The sequence below is a fragment of the Bos grunniens genome, chromosome 1 (assembly GCF_055505025.1).
Source record: "Bos grunniens cultivar Pamir isolate PY7600 chromosome 1, Bosgru_T2T1.0, whole genome shotgun sequence".
Taxonomy (NCBI): Eukaryota; Metazoa; Chordata; class Mammalia; order Artiodactyla; family Bovidae; genus Bos; species Bos grunniens.
This window is the reverse complement of record NC_141165.1, coordinates 21699487-21706474: the sequence shown is the minus strand read 5'-3', so window position 1 is coordinate 21706474 and position 6988 is coordinate 21699487.

Genomic DNA, 6988 nt, shown 5'->3' with positions numbered 1-6988 from the left:
ATGCATACAATTGTTTACAGTCTCCCAGCCTCGAAAGGTACGGGAAGCTTAAGATATTCAAATAGCTTAGAGCCTCTCAGAGAGTTAGAAACTGTCAGAATAAAACTAGTAAAAGATTTCATTGATGAGCCAATGCTTGTTGCCAAGTTATCACATCCCCTGAATTGTATCCTTGAATATGTATTAATTAATAGTTGGTATGTAGAAAAAATGAGTAGTGGCCTTGGTGTTAGTAACTTTAGACCCTTAAGGTAATAAATTCTTTCCTTTGTTGTAAACCCATTACACATCCGCCCTATAGGAATGCAATTTTATCTTCAGAAGATGGCGCCAAACCTTAAAATAATTACTCTTAGAGAAAATAAGTCTTTGTTGATAAGTCTTTGTCAAGAGTCATAAAATGTTAATAAGCCTTCTGGCCAGAAGATGATGTAAATCACCTAAACCATTTGTATACGATAAATTTGCAGGAAAGAAACCCTGGTTTTTGATAAGGATCAAAGACTGCTGACTTTGCATCCCCTATTATCCTTTATGTGTAACTTAGGGTATAAAAACCCCTGTTGAAAAAAAAGCTACGGGCCTTGCTCACCAAAGCTTGGTCTCCCCATGTCATTCTTCCCCTCAATTTCCAGCTGAGTCTCCATCTGGAGCGCGGATATCCTCTGCGACCATTTATTTGCCTGGGCTTCTAAGACCCACTCGAGAAGGTGTCTAAGGTGGGGCACCTTCCACTATTCAAAAGGGCGCCTGCGGCCTCCGTGGTCAGAGCTAACCTGGTGTCACGGGTTATATTGATTTTCCGCGTAAACCAAGCTACTCAGCTTCTTTTCTCCACTGAATTTTCCTACTGAGCTATCCTCATTCTATTACTCTTTATATCTTTGATAAATAAATAAATAAATAGGTCGCCGAAGCCGTCTCTCCTTCGAATACCCTGGATCAGCCGGGGCTGGACCCCGGCAGGGATACATGTGTCTCAGTTCTGTTTTCCTAGGGGTGTATGCCCAGCAGTGGGATTGCTGGGTCATGTGGCAATTCTACTCCCAGTTTTTTAAGGAATCTCCACACTGTTCTCATAGTGGCTGTTGTGGTTTGCACTCCCAACAACAGTGTAAGAGGGTTCCCTTTCCTCCACACCCTCTCCAGCATTTATTTTTTGTAGACTTTCTGATGATGGTCATTCTGACTGGTGTGAGATGATACCTTATGGTGGTTTTGATTTGCATTTCTCTAATGAGTGATGTTGAGCATATTTTCATTTGTTTATTAGCCATCTGTATGTCTATTTTGGAGAAATGTCTGTTTAGGTCTTTGGCCCACTTTTTGATTGGGTTGTTCATTTTTCTGGTATTGAGCTGCATAAGCTGCTTGTATATTTTGGAGATTAATTGTCAGTTGTTTCCTTTGCTATTATTTTCTCCCATTCTGAGAGCTGTCATTTAGCCTTGCTTATAGTTTCCTTTGGCAACCTGGCTTCCCTGGTGGCTCAGAGGTTAAAGCGTCTGCCTCTAATACGGGAGACCTTGGTTTGATCCCTGGGTCAGGAAGATTCCCTAGAGAAGGAAATGGCAACCCACTCCAGTATTCTTGCCTGGAGAATCCCATGGACGGAGGAGCCTGGTGGGCTACAGTCCATGGGGTAAACTTAATTAGGTCCCATTTATTTTTTGTTTTTATTTCCATTACTCAATGAGGTTAGTCATACAGGATCTTGCTGTGATTTATTTCGAAGAGAGTTCTGCTTATGTTTTCCTCTAAGAATTTTATGGTTTCTGGTCTTACATTTAGGTCTTTAATCCATTTTGAGTTTACTTTTGTTGTATGGTGTTAGAAAGTATTCTAGTTTCATTCCTTTACATGTAATTGACCAGTTTTCCCATACATATACAATGAAGACTATCTTTTCTCCATTGTATATTTTTGCCTCCTTGTCAAAAATAACGTGTCCACAGGTGAGTGGATTTATCTCTGGACTTTCTATTTTGTTCCATTGATCTGTATTTCTATCTTTGTGCCAGTACCATACTGTCTTGATGACTGTAGCTTTGCAGTATAGTCTGAAATCAGACAGGTTGATTCCTCCAGTTCCATTCTTCCTTCTCAAGACTGCTTTGGCTATTCATGGTCTTTTGTGTTCCCATACAAATTGTGAAATTATTTATTCTACTTCTATGAAAAAGAACATTGGTAGCTTGATAGGGATTGCATTGAATCTATAGATTGCTTTGGGAAGTATACTCATTTTCACTATATTGATTCTTCCAATCCAAGAACATGGTATGTTTCTCCATCTATTTGTGTCATCTTTGATTTCTTTCATTAGTGTTTTACGCTTTTCTGTATACAAGTCTTTTGTTTCTTTAAGTAAATTCATTCCTAGGTATTTTATTCTTTTCGTTGCAGTGATGAAGGGGATTGCTTCTTTAATTTTGCTTTCTGATTTTTCATTATTAGTGTATAGGAATGAAAGGGATTTGTGTATCCTGCAACTTTACCATGTTTATTGATTAGCTATAGTAATTTTCTGGTGGCATATTTAGGGTTTTCTATGTAGAGGATCATGTCATCTTCAAACACTGAGAGTTTTACTTCTCTTCCAATCTGGATTCCTTTTTCTTCTCTGATTGCTGCGGCCAGGACTTCCAAATCTATGTTGAATAGTAGTATCACTCTCACCACTTCTATTCAACATAGTATTGTAAGTCCTAGTAACAGCAATCAGATGAGAAAAATAAAACAAATTAAAATTTCAAAGGATGAAGTAATGCTGCCACTGTTTGCAAATGACATAATCCTAATATATATAAGATCCTAAGTGAAAATGTTAGTCGCTCAGTTGTGCCCAACTCTTTGTTTCTCTTTCATGGGATTTTCCAGCCAAGAAGACTGGTTTGCCACTTCCTTCTCCAGGGGATCTTTCTGACCCAGGGACTGAACCCCAGTCTCCTGTACTACAGGCAGATTCTTTACCAACTGAGCTACCAGGGAAGCCCAGTAAAATCCTAAAGATGCCACCAAAAAACTATTAGAATTTACCAATGAATTCAGTAAAGTTGCAGGGTACAAAATTAATATACAGAAAATCTATTGCATTTCTATATACTAATAACTATCAGAAAGAAAAATTCTGTTTACAGTCTCATCAAAAGTAATACAAGGAATAAATCTAACTAAGGTGAAAGGCCTGTACTCACTGATGAATGAAACCGATGACACTAACAAATGGAAAGATGTATGGTGCTCATGAATTGAAGAATTTTGTTAAAATGACCATATTCTACAGATTCAATGCAATCCCTATCAAAATACCAATAATGTTTTCCACGATGATGCTTATTGTTACCCTGTTTATTTAACTTATATGCAGAGTATATCTTGTGAAATGCTGGGCTGGATGAGTTACAGCTGGAATCTAGATTGCCAGGAGAAATAACAACCACAGATATATGTGGATGATACCACTCTAATGGCAGGAAGTGAAGAGGAACTTAAGAGCATTTTGTTGAGGGTGAAGGAGAGTGATAAAGCTGGCTTAAAATTCAATATTAAACTAAGATCATGGGATCCAGTCCATCAGTTCATGACAATAGAAGGAGAAAAGGTGGAAGTAATGACAATTTCCTCTTCTTACACTCTAAAATCACTGCCAAAGGTGACTGCAGCAGCCATGAAATTACAAGATTGCTTCTTGGCAGGAAAGCTCTAACAAACCTAGACAGTGTGTTAAAAAGCAAAGACATCACTTTGCTGACAAAGGGCCATATAGTCAAGGCTATGGTCTTTCCAGTAGTGATGTATGGATGTGACAGCTGGACCATAAAGAAGGCAGAACGTTGAAGAATTGATGCTTTTGAACTGTGGTGTTGGAGAAGACTCTTGAGAGTCCTTTGGACAGCACGATTAAAACCGGTCAATCTTAAAGGAAATCAACCCTGAATACTCAATAGAAGGGCTGATGCTGAAGCTCCAATTCTTTGGCCACTTGATGCAAACAGCTGACTCACTGGAAAAGACCTTGATGCTGGCAAAGATTGAAGGCAGAATAAGAGGGGAGAGAGGGTGAGATGATTGGATGGCATCACCAATTCAATGGATGTGAACTTGGGCAAACTCTGGGAGATGGTGAGGGAAAGGGAAGCCTAGTGTACTGCAGTCCATGGGGCTGTGAAGAGTTGGTCATGATTTGGCAACTAAACAACATTCTTCATAGGACTAGAATAATTCTAAAATTTCCATAAACACCAAATAGGCAAAACAATCTTGAGAAAGAACAAAGCTGGAGGTAACATGATCCCTGATTTCAAAGTATACTACAAAGTTATAGTAATCAAAATGGCATGACACTGGCATAAAAACATGCATAAATCAATGGAAAAGAACAGAGAGCCCAGAAACAAACCCAATGTATATCATCAATTAATCTATGATAAGGGACATACAACAGAAAAAAGACAGCCTCTTCAATGAAAGATTTGGGAAACTGAACAGCTACCTGGAAAACTGGACTACTTACTCACACCGTACATAAAAACAAACTCAAAATGGATTAAAGATTTAAATGTAAGACCTGAAACCATAAAACTTCTAAAAGAAAAAACACAGGGATCATGCTCTTTACTCTTTCTGTTGTTCACTTGCAAAGCTGTGTCCAACTCTTTGCGACCCCATGGGCTGCAGCATGCCAGGCTTCCCTGTCTTCCACTGTCTCCTGGAGTTTGTCCATTGAGTCAGTGATGCCATTCAACCATCTCATGCTCTATCACCCCTTTCTCCTCCTGCCTTCAATCTTGCTCAGCATCAGAGTCTTTTCCAAAGGAAAATTCTCTTCCAGTTTCTTCACAATAGGTAGCTGAAGTATTGGAGCTTCAGCTTCAGTTCTAATGAATATTCAGGGCTGATTTCCTTTAGGATTGACTGGTTTTATCTCCTTGCAGTCCAAGGGACTTAAGTCTTCTGCAGCACAGTTCGAAAGCATCAATTCTTCAGCACTCAACCTCCCTTATGGCCAACTCTCACATTCACACACGACTACTAGAGAAACCATAACTGACTATATGGATCTTTGTCAGCAAAGTGATGTCCCTGCTTTCTAATACACTGTCTAGGTTTGTCATAGCTTTTCTTTCAAGAAGCAAGTGTCTTTTTAGGGCTGCAGTCACCATCTGCTGTGATTTTGGAGCCCAAGAAAATAAAATCTGCTGTTGCCTCCCCTTTTTCTCCATCTATGTTTGATGTCTCCTCAGGCAAAAGAAACAAAAAAAACAGGACTACATCAACCTAAAAAGCTTTTATTCATTTGCATAGTGAAGGAAACTACCAACAAAATGAAAAGGCCACCTACTGAGTGGGAGAAGGTATTTGCAAAGGATATACCCGGTGTTAATGTCCAAATTTTTAAAAAAATTAAATTGGAAGCTGATTACTTTACAATATTGTAGTGGTTTTTGCCATACAATGACATGAATCAGCTATGTTAATGTCCAAATTTAACTCATACAAGGACTTTCCTGGTGGTCCAGTGGTTAAGACTTCATGCTTCCACTGTAGGGAGCGAGGTTTTGGTTCCTGATTGGGGAACTAAGATCCCACATGCTGTGCAGCAGGACCAAAAAAAAAAAAAAATTCAAATGGACAGAAGACCTGAGAAGACATTTTGCCACTGAAGTCATACAGATAGCCAGACACATCAAAGGATGTTCAACATCAGTATTAATCAGGGAAATGTAAACCAAAGCCACAATATCACCTCACATCTGTCAAAATGGCCATTATCATAAAGACAACAAATAAAGTGCTCTCAAGGATGTGGAGAAAAGGGAACCCTCATTCTATTTGTGGGAATGTAAATTTGTACAGCCCCTATGCAAAACTGTAAGGATATTTCTCAAAAAATTAAAAAAAAACTGCTGTACAATCCAGTAATAACCACTCCTGGGTGTTTATCCAAGAAAAGCAAAATCTCTAAATTGAAGACATGTTCACCTCTATGTTCAATGCAGCATTATTTACAATAGCCAAGTTACTGTAACAGGAAGCAACCTGTGTCCATCAACAGACACATGAAGAAAATGTGTTACATACATACAGTAATTGTTTAGTCACTAAGTTGTGTCTGACTCTTTGTGACCCCATGGACTGCAGCCTACCATGCTCCTCTGTCCATGGAATTTCCCAGGCAAGAATACTGGAGTGGGTTGCCATTTCCTTCCCCCGAGTCTGCCTGCCAGATCCATGCGTTGAACCCGTTTCCTGTCTCCTGCATTGGCAGGTGGAGTCTTTATCACTGAGCAACCTGAGAAGCCCATATACTCAACCATAAAAAAGAATGAAAATTTGCCATTAGCAATGTGGATGAACTTGGAGGGCATTACGCTTAGTGAAATAAGTCAGACAAGTTATGATTCCACTTATAGGTGGAATTAAAAAAAAAATGTATCAGAACTTTGAGCATGTGGTTTCCAGAGGGAAAAAATGTATCAGAACTTTGAGCACGTGGTTGCCAGAGATGGGCATATGGGGATGGATGCAATGGATGAGGAACATTAACAGGTACATACTTCAGTTACTAAACAAATAAGTTGTAGGCATGAAAAAAAAACACATACTTACATTCCAAAATGAATAGTTCAAATACTTGCATTTGACTTTTGGTATTTCAACAATTACTTAAAATATACTTTCTCTATTGTTTAGAAATTTAGGCACTAAATGTGTTACGCTGTGCTTAGCCACTCAGTCATGTCCAACTCTATGACCCCATGGAGTGTGGCCCACCACACTCCTCTGTCCAAGTGGGATTCCCCAGGTAAGAATACTTAAGTGGGTTTCAATGGCCTTCTCCAGAGGATCTTCCCAACCCAGGGATCGAACCCAGTTCTCCAACCCATGTCTCCAACATTGCAGTCAGATTTATTGTCTGAGCCATCAGAGAAACCCAAGAATACTCGAGTGGGTAGCCTATCCCTTCTCCCGGGGAACTTTCCAA